Source organism: Camelus bactrianus, chromosome 34, assembly GCF_048773025.1.
Source record: "Camelus bactrianus isolate YW-2024 breed Bactrian camel chromosome 34, ASM4877302v1, whole genome shotgun sequence".
Classification (NCBI taxonomy): Eukaryota; Metazoa; Chordata; class Mammalia; order Artiodactyla; family Camelidae; genus Camelus; species Camelus bactrianus.
The window spans coordinates 16383302-16401036 of NC_133572.1; the positions used below are offsets into that span (position 1 = coordinate 16383302).

The 17735-nt window shown below is 44.7% G+C and overlaps 2 protein-coding genes across 31 annotated transcripts in view; one reads left to right on the plus strand and one right to left on the minus strand.

The window, feature by feature from the left end:
* The window catches only part of LMNTD1 (lamin tail domain containing 1), a 314635-nt gene extending 299676 nt beyond the window's left edge, over positions 1 to 14959 (minus strand). For 19 of the 29 annotated variants that reach the window (XM_074357491.1, XM_045510334.2, XM_074357484.1 and 16 more), the window contains exon 1: positions 13452 to 13990. The gene's annotated coding sequence lies outside the window, so the exon portion shown is untranslated. Of the gene's footprint in view, positions 1 to 13451; positions 13991 to 14299; positions 14433 to 14710 lie in introns of those variants that run through there. The other 10 variants (XM_074357500.1, XM_074357499.1, XM_074357498.1 and 7 more) reach the window with 4 other exon arrangements.
* The window catches only part of RASSF8 (Ras association domain family member 8), a 95804-nt gene continuing 92463 nt past the window's right edge, over positions 14395 to 17735 (plus strand). The window contains exon 1 of one of the 2 annotated variants that reach the window (XM_074357503.1): positions 14395 to 14535. The gene's annotated coding sequence lies outside the window, so the exon portion shown is untranslated. The remainder of the gene's footprint in view (positions 14536 to 17735) is intronic. The other variant, XM_074357502.1, reaches the window with a different exon arrangement.

Consider the following 17735-nt stretch of genomic DNA (forward strand, 5'->3'; position numbering starts at 1 on the left):
CGAAGCCGTACTTGGTCGAACTGTGCCACTGGCCACAAGGAACCGTCGCCGTGGGTGTCAAAAGCCCACTCTGCCGCTTTAAAGCCCGAATACCAAACAAAGGTTTCTTTAACTTCTGAAAATGAAAGCACCCTTCGAAAGTAAACACAAATTCTCAAATTGACTGCACACTATTTAATCAAACCCTTTGTGTGGTTTCAGAGAATTATTAATACAGCCCCAGACACGCCGGCACAATTTCACTCACAAACTTCCCTTCCAGCCTATGGTTGTGTTGACTATTTTGCAGAGAGATCCCCAAGGTTTAAGAGACAAGGGATAGAAACAGGGTGAAGTTTAATAAATACAAATGTTTGCTCGTGTTCCGTCTCCAGTCTTAACTCAGAGCCTAATTAGCTGCGTTATCTTGAGCAGGTCCCCAGACATCTCTGGATTTGCTTCCTCAACCAGAAATAGAAGGGATTGGATGAGATGAGCTCCAAGACCCTTTTCCAGCTCATCAGGCTGTAATTCAAATTTTTTCAGCCTCAGTTGTGCTGTGACAAGGGGCTTTCCTGGCAGTCCTGGGTCATGGGAGGATGAAGCTTCTCCTCCATGGCTACATAGCACTGCCCCAGACACCTCACAGTGGCTCCAGTTCCTTCTGTCAGAGGTCCCTAGGATGGGCGAGAGGCCAGTGAAATTCCAGCAATAAAGATGTTTGGAAAAGCAGCCATGTGACCCTTAAAGTTTTCCTCCACAGCCTGAATACCCTAAGCCAACTTTACAACATGATGAACAGGCAAGAAAACCTTCACTGCGGCTCCCGGCTCGGCCCCTCCCTGCCACACATCTAGTTCACATTCGGAATACTAACGCCATGTTGCCTGGTTTACGGGTATTTTTCATTTCGCCTGGTTTGCCAGTATTTTTCATTTGCAGTAATAACCTGAGTGAGGATGTTTATCAGGAGAATGGATCAAAAATGAAAACAAACAAGTATGTTTAGAAACTTCTCTAATATTTGCCTGCCTGGTACTGGTGCTCATTTCTGAATCATCACCAGGGCATCCAGCCCCCTCTTTCCGCACTCCTAAGAGGCTGGGTTTCTGGTCTCACACTTGACTTCTGTCCCACCAGAAGACAGAAGGGAAAGCATCTCAGTAAAGATCAGCCCTCCAACCTGAAACTTCTGGTTTCAGTAGTGCAGTTAAGGGTAATGGCGACCTTGACAAGGACCTACTGTATAGCACAGGGAACTATATTCAGTTTCTTATAATGAGCCGTAATGGAAAAGAAATTGAAAAAATATATATGTATGTATGTATATGTATAACTGAATTGCTTTGCTGTACACCTGAAATTAATATTGTAAATCGACACTTCAAAAAAATTTAAAAAAAGAATCTTAGTGTTTTACTTATTGATATATGTGATTATAATACTATTGCAGTATTGCCTCCGAGTTTTATTGCATTTAACCACAATAAGAGCATTGGAGAAAGGAGATTTCTGAGGTATTTTAGATGGCAGAGGGTAGTGATGGCAAAATGCCAAGAAAGGGAAAAAGGAAGAGGAGGGTTATTGTACTGCTTTGATTCACTGTCTCCGAAGCACTGAAGTTGAAATGTACTAAGCGTTTGTTCAAAACCCCCGGCTGTGATCGCTGTGAATGTCTCCGCATGGGGAGGCACCCTGTGAGTGTCGTGGAAAACAGCAAGAGCTGACTGCCCACTTGCCCCTCAGCTCCTTTCTCTCGGGATTACTGCCCATCGTCTTCTGCAACAATTTCAGAACGCGAACCAGCAACAACAAAGTCACCAAAATAATCTCACCACATTGTAACAGCATTTGCTAAATATACCCACGGCAACATGAACGAGACCATCATGGAAGAAGTAAAGGGAATGGAACTAACAATGTGAGTCTGTGTGCCGGGTCACGTGCTAGTATATGATGAAGCAAGAAGGTGAAACCACTTCTCTCATAATTCCTCCTTTCAAAGAGCTCAATGCTCAATGTACAAAACAAAACAAGTGCTTGGAGGGGGAAAAAAAAGGGATAATGGCTACCCTGTACTGGTGCCCACTCTAGGTCAGACCCAGTTAATCTTTCACCCACTCTATTTGGTAAACACTCATCATCTCATACCTTTTTACACATGCAGAAACTGAGGCCCAGACAGATAAATAAACTGCCCAAAGTCAGCACCACCAGCTCCACTCTGAAAGCTAATCCACTCTCTTCACAGTTTGCCTGGAGCCATTTACAGTGCTCTATTCTCTTGCCTTCAAGGGTGGGGTGAGGGGAGCCAGGAGGATGAAGGGTTAAAAAGTGACAGACCACATTAGAAGGCGTCAATACATTTCTTTCTCAAATAGTCTATCCTTTAGATAATTTCCTTCGCTCAGGCTCAGGAGCTCTGAAGAGTGCATTAATTTGCTTTTCATTTATCTAACAAAAAGACTCACTCGGGCACTTCTTGCACGCATAGTAACTACTGAGCTGGCTACTGGAGAGCAGGTTTGAAAGAACAGAAGGGCAGTCCAAGACGTGGTCCACACCCTCTGAGGACTGTAACCCAGTACTGGAAGCCTCTCAAACCTCCTTTAAACCCATGTTACGTCCCAATGCATCTTCTCTTCTGCTTATGTTACTTTCTGCCAATATTAAGAAATTAGGAGACCATCATTAGTGTATTTTCTTTCAATTTTAGAAATCTGAATTTTAATCATTCATACGACTTATTCACGATCTCTAAAATATGTCCTACGAGTGTCCTCGAGCTCCCACAGTAAACTATTTGTTACGTGCAAAGTAGTTCCTCCCCCGAATCACCACTTCTCTTTTCCAACTCCAGTCTCCTGGAAAGAGAGAAATTTAAATTACCTGGCTTGACTGAACTGCCATCCAGTCTCCAAAGGTTTCCCTTCTCCTCATCCACCCTGGTTTGGGGGTTGATTGTCAAGGTCTGGGATTTTAGTTCCCATATTTCATTTTGTCTTGCTTGTTTTGCTCTTTTAAAGTTAATTTTTTTTCCTAATAACTTTTTATGCCCTTATTTACTCCTCTATAACAGGGCCAGACAGGACGAGGCCTCTTTCCTACACGGACCGCCAGAGTACAATTACCATTATTCTTTTATTACCAGAAAAGGGAAACTGACATGCTAGTCAGCTTTGATTAATTTCTGACACTGGGATTCTAGTAAATAGTGTTTTTGTTTTAAACAACACTTCCCTACAGAACATCAGGTGCTAAAATTAAAACACAGAACCAAAAAAAAACCATCTCTGCCATGAGAAGAAAAAGATCCCCTTTTCTTGGCTTCCTCTCTGAAACTACCCAGGGCTGAATTGATTATTTACTTCCGTCTAGAATCACTGGAGTATTATGCAGTTTTTTCTGCAGTTTGACATGCTGTCATGACCCCTATTAGTACATGGGCTTCCCAGTTTTGTGGACAAGTAACACGAGGCTGTTTCTTTGTAGGGTATCCACTCTTTGTCCACTTATTTGTTAGAAAACACTAATGGCTAACATTGCTCACAGGATAATGACTTTTTTGGAAAGCAATGCTCAGAAATCCATATATAAATTGAATGTTAGGTGTTAAGTCACAGAATAAAGTAAAAAATACATACAGAATTACATGCACTGAAATATTCTGTTCCTGGTACAAATTAAGCCTAACTTAATTTTTTTTCTCTGTGTTTTTTAGCTGGATTTTGAACTGCTCTTTGGGTCATTATTAGAAGCTGGAGCAAGCCTATTCTGCCATGTCTCTTCTCTTTCAGTGGCACCAATTATTTTAATTTATGATTCATATATTCAGAATGTTAGAGCTCGATGTGACATTTGAGGAACTTCTGTAAATCCTTGCTATAAGAACAATGCAGCCCCAACTGGAAATGCCCCCCTCTTGGAATAAACATACCTGAAGGGTACACAGGGAACAGCGGAGGAGGAAAGGGGATGCCCATCAGGTGGCCGGATCTGCCAGCCAGTGCTGAGGCTCCAAGCACGGCCATCAGATCACACTTCCACTTTAGAGAGGTCCAGGAAGGCCACAGGGCTTGCCCGGGGTCACAAGACTAATGAAGGAGGACTAGCAATCACTGGGTCATTTCCTAGGATGGTCTCTGATCCAGTCAAACGTCCTTGAAAATGCACATAGTTTAAATCTTAGTCATAGTCATCTGTGGGTTATTTTCCCAGTTTGCTTGTAAATTGACTTGGGAACTTACCAGTCATTCTAAAATGGTAGGTTAACATATTTTGTTGAGTGAACAATCCTTGATGAGGAAGCTGGGACCCTGCTGGGCCTGTCGGACCTCACTCCTCACCCCTCGCCCTCAGGACACTTTGGGCACCAGGGGAAAGGAACCTGCCTAACTCAGACCTCCGTTTGCAATTTTTTTTTCATTTTTCAGTTTTATTAAGTAAAATTGATAAAATTTAACTGCACATATACAGTATATTGCATGTAAATACAAATATACAATATATTGCACATATTTTCTTTAATTTACATATATGTACTGTTCATTGTTTCTAAGAACAGGTTAGAGCTTTAGCTGTTTAGACTTACATAGTAATCCAATCATAAAGGACAGTCAAACGTGCTTATACATATCCAAGAAATCAATCATCTAAGTTATAAACAATAAGTAGTTCATTTGTGGCCTTTTTTATTTTTTAGATTCCACATATAAGTGATATCACATGGCATTTTTCTCTCTCTTTCCAGCTTATTTCACTTAGAATGACAATCTCCAGGTCCATCCATGTTGCAAATGGCATTATTTCATTCTTTCTTATGGCTGAGTAGCATTCCATTGCATTTATATACCACATCTTCTTTATCTAGTCATCTGTTGATGAACATTTGAGTTGCTTCCATGTCTTGGCTATTGTAAATAGTGCTGCTATGAGCACTGGGGTGCATGTGTCTTTTTTAATTATATTCTTCTCCGGGTATATGCCCAGGAGTGGGATTGCTGGATCATATGGTAAGTCTATTTTTAGTTTTTTAAGGAACCTCTGTACTGTCCTCCATCGTGGTTGCACCAATTTACATTCCCACTGACAGTGTAGGAGGGTTCCTTTCTCCCCACACCCTCTCCAGCATTTATCGTTTGTAGACTTTTTAATGATGGCCATTCTGACTGGTGTGAAGTGATACCTCATTGTAGTTTTGATTTGCATTTCTCTAACAAGTAGTGATGTTGAGCATCTTTTCATGTGCTTGTTGGCCATCTGTATGTCTTCTTTGGAGAGATGTCTATTTAGGTCTTGTCTATTTTTGGATTGGGTTGCTTGTTTTTTTGATATTAAGGTATATGAGCTGCTTGTATATTTTGGAAATTAGTCCCTTGTTGTTCACATCATTTGCAAATATTTTTTCCCATTCTGCAGGTTGTCTTTTCATTGATGGTATCCTTAGCTGTGAAAAAGCTTTTAAGTTTAATTAGATCCCATTTGTTTATTTTTGCTTTTCCATTACTCCAGGAGCTGGTTCAAAAAATAAACTGCTGTGATTTATGTCCAAGAGTGTTGTGCCTATGTTTTCCTCTAGGAGTTTTATACTACCTGGTCTTACATTTATGTCTTTAATCCATTTTGAGTTTATTTTTGTACATGGTGTTAGAGAATGTTCTAATTTCAGTCTTTTACACATAGCTGTCCAGTTTTCCCAGCACCACTTATTGAACAGACTATCTTCTCCATTATATATTCTTGCTTCCTTTGTTGTAAATTAACCGTATGTGCATAAGTTCATTTCTGGACTTTCTATCCTGTTCCATTGATTTATGTGTCTGTTTTTGTGCCAGTTCCATGCTGTTTTGATTATTGTAGCTTTGTAACATAGTCTGAAGTCACAGAGTGTGATTACCCCAGTTCCATTTGATTTGCAATTTTAATCTTTGCACCCGAACCCATGCCAATTCTGTGCTTCATCCTCCCAGATATTTTTGATTCTTGCTTCACTCTTTAATTACATATTGCCGTGGTAAAGAGTGCAGATTTTGAAGCCAGACTTCCTGGCTTGAACACCAGCTCTGGGAATCCCACTAATTAATGATGGAATCATTGGGTAAATTACTTAATATCTCTATGCTTTAGCTTCCTAATCTATAAAATGGGTAAAACAATAGTACGTAGCTGACAGGGTTATTGTGAATGTTTAAAAAGTTAATGTATGAGAGGCATTTAGAACAGTGCCTGGTATAGAGTATACTGAATCAGAAAATTATAATTCTTTTTTTTAAACTTTTTTTTTAATTGAAGTACCATCAGTTACAATGTGTCAATTTCTGTTGTACTGCACAAGGTCCCAGTCATGCATATACATACTTCTATTAGTAGAAAATTATAATTCTTGGCTTTGTTGAAAATATATTCTCATCTAAGAGCCTGTAAAGTATAATAGTAACAGCAACACTTACATACCAGGCACTGAATGCTTTACACACATTATTCCAGTTAATCACAGTAACTCTTTATGTGCCACCAATAATATTCTCTCCTCTTCTCCACCTTATTTTTTTTTTTGCAGATAAGAAAACGGGGGTCAGAGAATTTGAACAACGGAGTAAGAAGCAGAGTCAGGACTTAAACCAAGATCTGTCTTAGTATCTTCCCAACCTTTCTGAGAAAAGAGCCTTAGAGTTCTTCTGAAGTTCTTTTATTTAAATGGGTTGCCTGACCTCCCATCAGGTCAGGAAGACTGGGATCGCCACAGGGGCTGAAGAGCAGCAGCAGGAAGGGAAGGGTCTCTCCTGGACAGTGACAGACATAAGCTGATGACACCCTTAATGTCTTAACCAGACGACCTGCCTTCCCCTGTGTCACACGGCACCACGTGGGCTGCAAGGCTGAGGTCACTCTGACTCCTTGCTTACCTGAGTGCAGTATCAGGAAGTGTTCTGATGCCAAAGTGGTAGTTTTTAATCATTTCAATGTCAGTAGCTTTTGGACGCATTTATTACTACCCCAGCCTTAGAGTAGAGGGAACATCAATTCCTTTTCCAGATTAGGAAAAAAATTAGGATTTTGTTTTCTTCCTTCGGAGCCTACAAGTGGCCAGTGTTTGCACTCTTGGGCCACACTTACCTATTCTCAGTTGTCAACGTATCTTCCATGAGTCTAAGAGGGTGTCTTCAACAGAAAGTCTGGGGCTGAAGGGTCAGGGGAGGGAAGAGAAGGAAAGTCCCCAAGTTTATTAGGCGAACACCTGGGACTGCCTTGTCCCTGCTCCTGGACCACCTGTCCACACCTGTGTCTCCTTTGGGGCTCTCTGTCTGCTTCATTCACTCCCACACCGAACCCGAGCCTTCATCCAGCACCTCCCAGAATAGCTCTGCGTGCTCCCTGAAATTCAGGCGAATCAACTGCATGGTCTTTGTTTTCCCCAAACACCCACCAGTAGCCCCGCTGCTGGGCTGGGCTCGTGGGGCTCAACTGAGAAGGGGAATAGCATGGGAAGCATTTTTACTCTATTCCCTCACCCCACACCCACCATCGCATTTAGCTGTCAAACTGTTAGAAAATGTCAGAGAAGCTGAAGTTGAGTGTTTGTTATACGAAGACTGGTGGAAAGGCTGTTTGAGGAAATGCAAGTACAGCTCCAGCAGAGGGGAGATAGATAGAAATCCTGGTGGGCAGCCGAGGGCCTGACAGAGGACAGGGAGGCAGGTGAGTACATTTCTAGGGCCAGTGGAAGAAAACCTAGGGGAGGTTGGCAAGTGGGCCCCAGACATCAGTCTCAATCTGAAGGTCCCCTTGTCCCACCCCAGCCTCTCTGGTTCTAGCCTACATTTTCCTAACATCTTCAGTTCCGGCCCTGCGGAGCATCTCGCCTCAGTCTCCAAAGCCAGCACCAGCTGCCATGGCTTGGCACGAAGGGTAGGTGAGGAGAGAGGGAGTTCTCGCGCCCAGGCTGGAGGAAATGTGTTCCTCACATCCCCAGTTGTGCTCTGAGCACATTTTCCTCTGGAAACAAGCCACGGGGTTTGGCCTCTGCAGTACCTTTATTTTTTTTTTTAATATATTTTTATTGAAGTATAGTTAGTTTACAGTGTTTGTCAATTTCTGGCGTACAGCACAACGCTTCAGTCATACTAGTAGTGGACTTCCGTTGTTACAGGACCGTAGGGCTGGTCTGGGGCTCCTACCCATATATGATGTGTACTGGATCCCAGTGGTACCCTTCCCAGGTCCTTCTCTGGGGCCAGTACATGCATCCTTGGCTGCTGTGAGCGTTGGCTGCTAAATGCAGCTGCCTCCCTCTCAGAGAATCACCTTTACTCTTGCAGGAACAGGAAGTGCCTTGCCTTAGGGGTTACCACCAACCCACAGCCAATGAGTGACTGATAACAGTGGTACGGAAAGCCAGTCCCTTTGCCCCAAGGGACGCACTCTGGTGAAATTCCTGCTCTAGAGTTCCCCACTGGGTCATGCTGAAGCTGGTCTCCAGCTGGGAGCACATCTTTACTTTATCCCCCTTGCCCTGTGCTACGTCTCTCATTCCCCTTCTCCTGACACAATACGTCCTTGCACCAGAATCCCTGTCTCAGGCTCTGCTTTCAGGGAACCTCTATTCCATACATTTATTAGAGGTCCTTTATGATCACCAGAGGTATGCATCTCTGGGGAAGCTAAGGGTGAGACGCAGAGCAGCTTGACAGGACCCTAAACGAAATGTGGACATAAAACCCAACTCAATTTACAATATTCGTGGGCCAATGCCTAATATCTGCTCTCTTGCTGATACCAACAGACCACAGTCTATCCAATCTGAAATAAAGATTTATTTATTCATACTCTAAGGTAATTTCTCTCTTACTACAGATTATGAATTATTATACTTATTAAGAGAATTAGAAGTACAGCATTTATTATTAATCAATACATTTGTTACAATTCTTAAAAATGTGGCTGGACGATTCTAAATTATTTTGTAATAACTATTCTTACTCTGATCATATAAATCTCACATTTTTAATCACTTATTGGGTTCTTTCCCCTCCATCAACTGTAAACTCTGCTGTTATGATTGGGTCCCTGATAAGGAGGCTCTGGTTAATCCAACAGTGTTATAAAACAGATGAGATTTCCAGTTTGCAATTAATAAAAAATATAATTAAAGACATACAGGCAAAGCAGAAGATAATTTAATCTTTCTGTTATGATTCCGAAGTTGTATTGGGGGCATCATTATAAACCTTAATTACAGCCCTAGAGAAATGTGGGGAGATGGGTGAGCGGCATTCAGGCTGGAAGAATGTCAGACAGTCCAGATTTTATTGCATGAATTTACAAAGAGGCAGCTTTATAACATCAGGTCCCATATTCATGGTTTTCCCCCCAGGAGACTGATCCTGTCACAGGCTCTTGTAGAGCCCCCATAGTTAATCCCAGTTGACTAAATCCATTCTCCCAACCTATAATTTTAAAAAAAAAGACTTTCACTTTCATTGGATTATCCTCTCAAAAAACTTCTACCTAAATAAGAGACCAATCATACTTTAAATCCTATTTCTGAATATATTTGTATTTATTTCTTTTGGAATACCCTGTTATAATTTCCACTTACAGTTTATGCTTTATTTTTGTTCTAGACTATACTTCATTGCTTAACAAAATACACTGATAATTACCCTTCTACCCCATCAAATCATTGGAGGGTCTTTTAAGGAGTTGTTTATGATTTGGTACCTACACATTTTATTATTTTTTTTAATATGTAACTATCATTAAATTAAAAATTGCTACAGATCTGAGAACCATTGGCTGTTTCTAAAAAGCCTCTTTATGCTGGTCAAATAAATTACAATGTTTATAGATCTTTGCAGTGTTTCAGTACGTGTGCAAGATTTTCATTAGGAATGGTAAAGAAAGCCATATTTACTTGCTTCCTGCACCCGTATACTGAAGAGAAGAGGAGAGAGAATTTTTTTTCCTTCCAAACTTGTCAGTAATAGTGACTAAATGAAGGCTTGCTAAGATAGGCTGAAGAAGTCTAAATGACCCCATTTGTACAAATTTTAGTATATGACTTCAGGCTTCAAGGTAGTCTTGATGTCACAGTATGGTTGCTGCAACTCCAGCCATTACATCTGTGTTTCAGGCAAGAATAATGCTTGAGTTAGCCCTGCTCACATGTGAGGACACACAAGTAAGTTTTCCCGGAAGTCCCATACAACACTCTCCATCCACATGGCCAATACTTAGTAACCCCTATTTGCAAGGAAGGTTGTGAAATAAAACTTTCCACTGGGCACAAAATCAGATTTCTATTACTAAGGAAGAAGTGGAGAAAGGGAATGGGATAGGCATCAGCATTATCTGCCTCACTTCCTCTGTTAGTACATTTTTCCTCAGATGGACTGTGAGCTCACAGAAGGCTGAGATTACGTTATATAAATTTTTGTAATCCCAGAACCTAGCAAAATACCATATTTATTATGTTCTTATTATGTTTATTAATTAAGGAAGAAAATGGGACTCTCAGCTAGTTACAGATTAGATGGAAGAAGATCCAAGGCAAGTTTAACAGATGAGTAGGTGACATTAGCCGACTGCATGTATATGGTCACTCATTCATTTAATTGTTATGTCAGTGGATATTAACCGAGCTCCCAGTCTGAGCCAGGCCCTGTATCAGGCATGGGGGAAACAGCGACAAACACAACACAGTCCCTGGCTTTAAGAAGGTAGTGGTGAAGGGGGGAGATGGGGGGAGGGTAGTGAGGGCACCATCAAGAAACAAGCAATTTCAGGGTCATGTGGTAAGAGACTGAGGAGTGGTCTGGACCACCGTTCGAGGTTAGGAAGCTGTAAGGAGTCTGGGTGAAACACAGAGTGGGGAAAGAAGCAGGGGGAAAGAAGGAGAAGACAGGTGGGGCTGGATAATAAGGAAACGTATATTCAGAAGTCCCTGATTTATTCCTGCCAATATACATACCTACTTGTTTGTGACAAGATGTTTTTGTCCCTTGGACTTCCTCATGAAAGGATTTCCTGACACTTGGCCCTTAATGGATCTGACCCACTGACAAGCTTCTTCTGGCCTAAACTGTAGTCACAACTGTGTTCCATGGGCCTTATCTGAGCATGAAGCAACTGTCTTCCCAGCATCTCATCTTATGAGGCGGTGTTCCCTGGTGGGCCCATGTGGGAAATGCTGGTCGACATAAAATATTTCTCAAGCTTAGCAATATGATTCCACTGACGCGCGCGCGCACACACACACACACACACACACACACACACAAAGAGTTCCAGAGAAATAAATTTATCCCCAGGAACTGCAGTTGTGAACCTGGTTTCAATTGCATGGCTCACCAGAGGGATACAGGTTTAGTCGAACTAATCAGTCACCACTTCAGCAATCTCCCAGTCAAGTTATTTATCCCAGTGACGAGCTGACCAGTAATGAAGACACTGTCATCTCTTCCTGCAAATTATTCAATGCAGTTCATAACATATATGATTAGAAATGTGTCTGTATCATACCTATTCTCTCTGCCTAGCTTAGAAAAAGAGATGTCCCCCTAACCTTGAAGCAGAAGTCACAAAGAGAGAGAGAAAGAGAGATTGGGAGATGCTATGCTGTTGGCCTTGAAAACAGATGAGGCCACAAGCCAAGGAGTGCAGGTGGCACCTAGAGGCTGGAAAAGGTAAGGAAATGGATTCTCCCCCACAGCCTCCAGAAGGAACACTGTCCACACCTTGATTTTAGGATTTCTGGCCTCTAGACGTGTAAGATAACATATTCTTTGTTTTTTGTTTGTTTTTTTGCTTTGTTTAGGTTTTTTTTGCCACTAACTTGTTTATAGCTAGCAGTAGTAACACATACAATGCATCTCCAGGTACTGTCCCCCCTTGTTCATTCTCACTGCTCTCCACAAACATCTCTCCCCCTTGAGATTCTCCTCTTGAATGCATCTTCTCAGATTATTTCCTTGAAAATCAAATCAGATTATGTCACAGGGCTTGAAGTGCACGGATACTCACTCATCCTAGTGAGGTTACTTTCAGGGACTATAATTAGAAACCAGAAATAAGCGTTGTTTACAAATCCTGCCAAGGATATTTGGTGTGATCTCAGGAAGGCTTAACAGGGATGTGATTATAGCTAAGAAAGCTCAAAACAAATTGTACCATATGCTGAAGAAAGAATGCGTTAACCACAAGGGGCTGAGGTGGAGAAGAGATTTTTCTGGGTTTATCCAGGCTGGACAGAGGTAAATTCACTGACTCTGGCAGCCACCAGTAAGGCACACTCTGGTTTGGACGTGGGGGTACCTCACCCAGTACCTGGATCTTCGTAAGTGCTTCTAACTAAAAAGCAGACACAGTTTTTCATTGTATATTTCATTCTGATTTAAATGCTGGTCACATGAAAGCTGGTTGTCGTGAGTCAGTCAACTTGCTCACCCCTAGATGCTTGATAAAATGGAGGGCTGGACCCTCCTGGTGACCAACAGAAACTAGATTAAGGTTCTTCTATTCGGTAAGAGCCTGAGTCCTAGGTTAACAATAGCCACCCTCCTGCCTGTTATCACTCACCCCTATTTCAAAACCTCCATAAAAGAGGGATGACCATCACAGCAAAAAAAAAGGGGCGTGAAGATCTTAGAAGGAAAGAGAGGTGAGCACTGGCAGACGCCACAGAGAGCACAAGACGGGGACTGAATTTTTCCACTCAATTTGTCAATGAGGTGGCGACTGATGTGCAGTGGAGTGAGAGGCTGACCAGGGAATGAGAGCTTAGGAAATGTTAACTTTAAGGCTGGAAAACTCCTCTGAGGATCCAGGCCCTGTAGTGTCATCTTTAAAAAATTTCCCTCGGGTTTTACAGTTGAATCAGAGAGAACCCTTCTCGTCCCCAAATCCTCCAAATGTTGATGAGCCACATCTGAGTCTTACCATCTCTCTCTCCTCAGCTCACCTCTGAGGTAGAGGAACTAATGAGCTGTGTAATAATGAAACGTCAAAAACCAAGAGGAATAACCAAAGGCCTACAAATCCGAACTCCAAACAACACAAATCACGCCCTGAGTAAGACGACCAGTAACAAGTTGTGCTTCAAATTTAACATCCCTGTTCTGATGATAAAAAACAAACGAGTGTCTGGAGAATCCACAGGGACATTTTATAATTGGAATGCTTCCTGGTATCCCATCCATAATCCTCACCCCATCTCCCTCCAAATTTATAGCTGTTCCCGAGTTGTGGGCAAGTGTGAGCACAAGTCTGGACCAAAGACTGGAGTCTGTCCAGTGGCTAGAGTAATTGTATGCCGTAAAAAAGAGGTGGAATAGTGAAAACCACGGGCACATCTGCGTTTCCATATGAAAGCGCTGCTCTCCCTCCTTGACCGTTTGCTATATTTAAAGGTAGGTGGGGTGGGGGGAGCAGTTTTCTGAATCTGAGCCCAGCTCTTTCTAAACTTGGTTACTCACGTCTGATTCATTCGCTGTGTTTTTCGTCTCCTGTCTCTGTCACTGCCTGCTGCTGAGAAGGGGGTCGCTGAATCACTGCCACTCCAGATGAAAAGCAATTCAAACCCAGTCCTGAGGGGGATGGAAGGCCTTTTTTTTTTTTTTTTTTTTTTTTTGGCGTCTGCGGAAAAAGCCTCCTACTTTCCGGGGTGACCGTGAAGGACAGTTTTGCAAGTCTCACCCCCGGGCTATGGAAGGTTTTGCTCTGTGAGCGTCAGCGAGGCACCAGTCATCTCACCATTTCTGGCTTTCGTGTCCACGGGCCGTGGCGGGCCGGGCGGCGCGGGGGCCGCGCCCGGGGGGTCGTGGGGGGGCGCCGCGGGCCCAGGCGGCCCCGCCGCGCTCCCCGCCGCTTTAAAAGCTCCCACAATGCAGCGCTGGCGTCCCAGTTCCGTTACAATGTCTCTCCCGGCGCCGGCGAACCGGCGAGGCGCGGGCGGGGGAGCCGGGCGGCGGCGGCTGTAACCCGAGCGCCCGGCCGAGGGGGGCGCCCCCGCGCCGCCGCTCTCGCGCGCTCAGCCCGCGGCCCGGCGAAGGGGCGGAGCCGCTCGGCCGCCCGGCCCGGCCCCCAGCCCGGCCCCCCGCCCAGAGGCACCGGCCGCGGGAGCGAGGCAGCCGCGGAGTCCGCCTCCCGCGCTCGCCCGGCGCCCCGCACCGCTCCCGGCGCCCCGCTTCTCCCCGAGCCTCACTCGCCCGCCCGCCCGCCAGCGGCATCGGCGCGGCGCTGGGGGGCGGCTCTGGCCGGCGGCGCCGCGGCTGCCCGCGCACTCACACACCCCGGCACCCCCGCCCGGGGCGTCCGCGCTCACCTAGCGCCCGCCCGGAGGTGCGCGGAGAGGGCGCGCCGGGGAGCCGGGGCCTCCCGCCGGTGCCTCCCGCCGGTGCCGGGCGCGCGGCCCGCGGAGCGCCGGGGAGCGAGGCGCGCGGGGCTGTGCGACCGGGGACCGACGCTGGGCGGCCGCCGGGCTCCCGGCGCCGCCGCGTCCCCAGCGCCCCGGCCCGCCCCGCGGGGCGGCCTGCGGGGGCGGTGCAGTTGCGAAACTGAGTAAGTATTAACTTTACTGGGCGGCCGCGATCTCGGCAGCGTCCGGGACCCCTCCCTCCTCCTCCCGGAGCCTGCGGGCTCCCCCTTCCCCGCCCCTCTCGGTGCACCTCGGGTTTCTCCGCCCGATCTGCCCCCACCCGGCTCCCGCCGCGGGCTCCCGCTTCCTCGGGTTCACCTTTTCCCCGCTGTCTCCCCTTTGCGCGTTCTCCCTGCCGCACACCCGCGCCTGCACTGAGAGTACGGGCTGGTTCCCAGCCTCTCTGTTTCCTCCCAGTGTCCTTGGCCAGGGAGTTTAGAGGCCACTTTTGTTGGGAAGAGAAATGTGTGTCTGGCTTCTTTAATATTTTCCTCTCCAGATGGAAATCGGATGCTCGCTTTGCCGAGCGGCGGTTTGGTGAACGCTTATTTTCTCCTATGGAAAAAAAAAAAAGATTGGTTTACAGGTTTTTAAATATTTGAACCTTCAACCTTCCTCCGTCCCTATTCTCCCCTGTCGCCAACCCGTCTGGGGAAGGGAATCCAAAGGAAGGGACCTTAAAAGTAATTCCGTTTTGCAAGCTAGAAACTTTGAGAGGGCACGTTTCAGAAAGCTTATTTAAGATGAACTTAAAGGGACATGGGCTTTGAATGTGGGTCTTCGTGTGGCACAGGGTCTGACACGCCAAGTACCTGGGTTCCTATTCGAGTATTGCGTTGTTATTTTAGCATCGTAGAGCCGCCTGGTGTTGCTAAACCTCTACTTTCTCAGCATCAAATGGCATCTTGAGCAGAGCAAGCTCTGGAATAATTGCGGATCAGTGTTGCCCCCATCTTTAGGGATTTAGAAGGGAAATAGATGCAGAGCACGTTTGATAGCTGACTTAAATCCATCAGGTTAGCCCTTTCAATGCATCAAAGCACTGCGTTAAAAAAATTCCTCCAGCTTGGTGACAGCGAGGACTAATATTTATGGGTTTTCCAATATAATGTGGCTCAGCAATTCTTCATTAGAACTGTTTTGGTCTCAGGAAGCACCTTTAAATATATATAGATCTCAGATTTTCAGTCGGTTGAATTAACCACTGATACTCGTAGGAGGCCCCAGGTAGTCTCCCCCCCCCCTTTTCTTTCTTCTTTTCTTTCTTTTTTTCTTAAGTCTTTCATCGTTGGATTGCCAGGAGTTGGCGATCATGGTGTGAAGGAACAGAATTATGGGACCCTTTCTCAATGGATTTTCCGCATCCTATCCTTTTCCCCGGGGGAGGCAGTAGTGAATGCCAGCTAGCCCTCTGCAGGGAGAGGTGCCGGCGGACACAGGAAGCAGAATGGAGAGCTATCGTTTTTGGAAGATGGTTTGTGAGATTTTTATCTTTTAGCTGGCATATTAACTGTACTTTTAATTCTGTGTATCCCCATAGGGAGTTCTCCGAAAACCATAAACAGTACATGTGACCATATCCCACTTTAAGAAGACTGAACATAATTTGGTGACTGTTTTGAAGGATCAGACCCAACAAAAATATAATTTGTAATGCAGATGGGAAAACCTTTCAAAAATCTCTTCCTCATTTTGTCTCCTTTTAAGAGTCTCAAGCTGGTACTCTTAATAGGCACATTTAGCAGTAATGGGTTGAATTCTTTCTAGGCTCATTGATAAAGCCTAATTTGGGGGCTTCAGTAGCTGAAGGAGGACATCTGAGAGCGGAGAGGGAGGAAATCCTGGAACTGTGCAGATGAGAAAGGCATTTCAGTTTGCTGAAGTGTCAACATGCTGCAGAAAAGCAGTCAAAAAGGAGAGAGAATGCTAAAGTTGTTTTTAGGGTGCATAATTACTGAACTTGGCATTTGGTTGAGATATTTAGGAATTGCAGATTTTAAGTTCTATGAGGTTTTGGTATCATTTCTTTTTGCCTAGTATTTTTATTAAGCATTCTCTTTTTTAGTGTGAGTCTCAATGCTTGGCTTTTGTAATCTCTGTACTGGGTGGTTTGCATTTATTTTTGACTTGAATTCCTTGGTCATTTTGAAAAATGATGAGTTTTTCAGTTTCTTACTCATTTGATGCATCTGATGTTGATGTATGCACTAAATTGAGTAAAAATAAAGTCTGGTGTAGAATGTTGTTGCTCTTTTCTTTAGGGTTGATTCCTGGCATAATGGCTTTTTTGCTCGTTTATTGTAAAACATTCAGGTCCTAGAGATCATTGCAAAACTCTTTGCAGGTAGAAGTAGAGTGGGGATGGGAATGGGATAGGAAAACATTATGCATCATAAATCTGAGGCTTTGGATTTAAAAAATAATGTATCTCCTGTTTACTCTCCTCAGATGCTAGCTTGCTCCAACCCTAAATAGATTTCAAAATTCAACGTGTAGAGAGAGTTTCCAGGAGCTCTGTATAGTGGAAAGACTGCTTACCCCACAGCCAGCCAGACAGACTCAGGAGGCAAGTGTGACTTTGTCACTCCCAGCCAAGGGAGCTTGCCATGCTACTTCAAGCTCCGTGATCTACCATTTGCTTTCTGTAAAATGGAGACATTACTACTAGAAGTGGTGCTGTGACAAGTAGAACACCTAATATAGTGCCTGGCACGTCTTAGCCAGTAAGTGGTGGCACCTCTGACTTCTCCAGAACTGAGCTCTTGATTGATACTCAGCCTTTCAGACTGTTCCTCCTCTGTGTTTCATCTCATCCATCTAATGAGTGGCCGAGGCCAGAAAGCTGGAGTTACCTTCCACTCTCTCCTGTTCTGTCACCCCCACCCAACCAATTTGTCACAAAGTCCTGACTACTTTTCTGGCAAAATCTCTTTCAAACCTGTCTGGTTTTTAGTCTCCACTGTGCTGCCATCTTCATTCGAGCCACCGGCATCTTCCCCACTGCAGAGGCCTCCTGAACACACTCTGCCCCTCCACCCCACCCCCATGCCCTCTTCCCACTAGCAGCCAGAAGGAGAAGAAAGAAGTCACTTGCTGTCTAAAGTCCTTAAAGCTCTTATTCTTGGTATAAAATATCAAATCTTCAGTATTCCCACAAGGTCCTCCATCTTCATCTCTTTCCAGCTGCACTGTCCAGTTCTCCAGCAGACTCACCTCCAGGCCCCTGCTGCTGGTCTCTTTCAGGACCACCTCCCTGAGTAATTTCTTGTCCTTGGGTGCTGGTTCAGATATGCTCTATAAAGGTCTTCTCTGAGGAGGCCACCCTTACCGTCATGTGACTTTA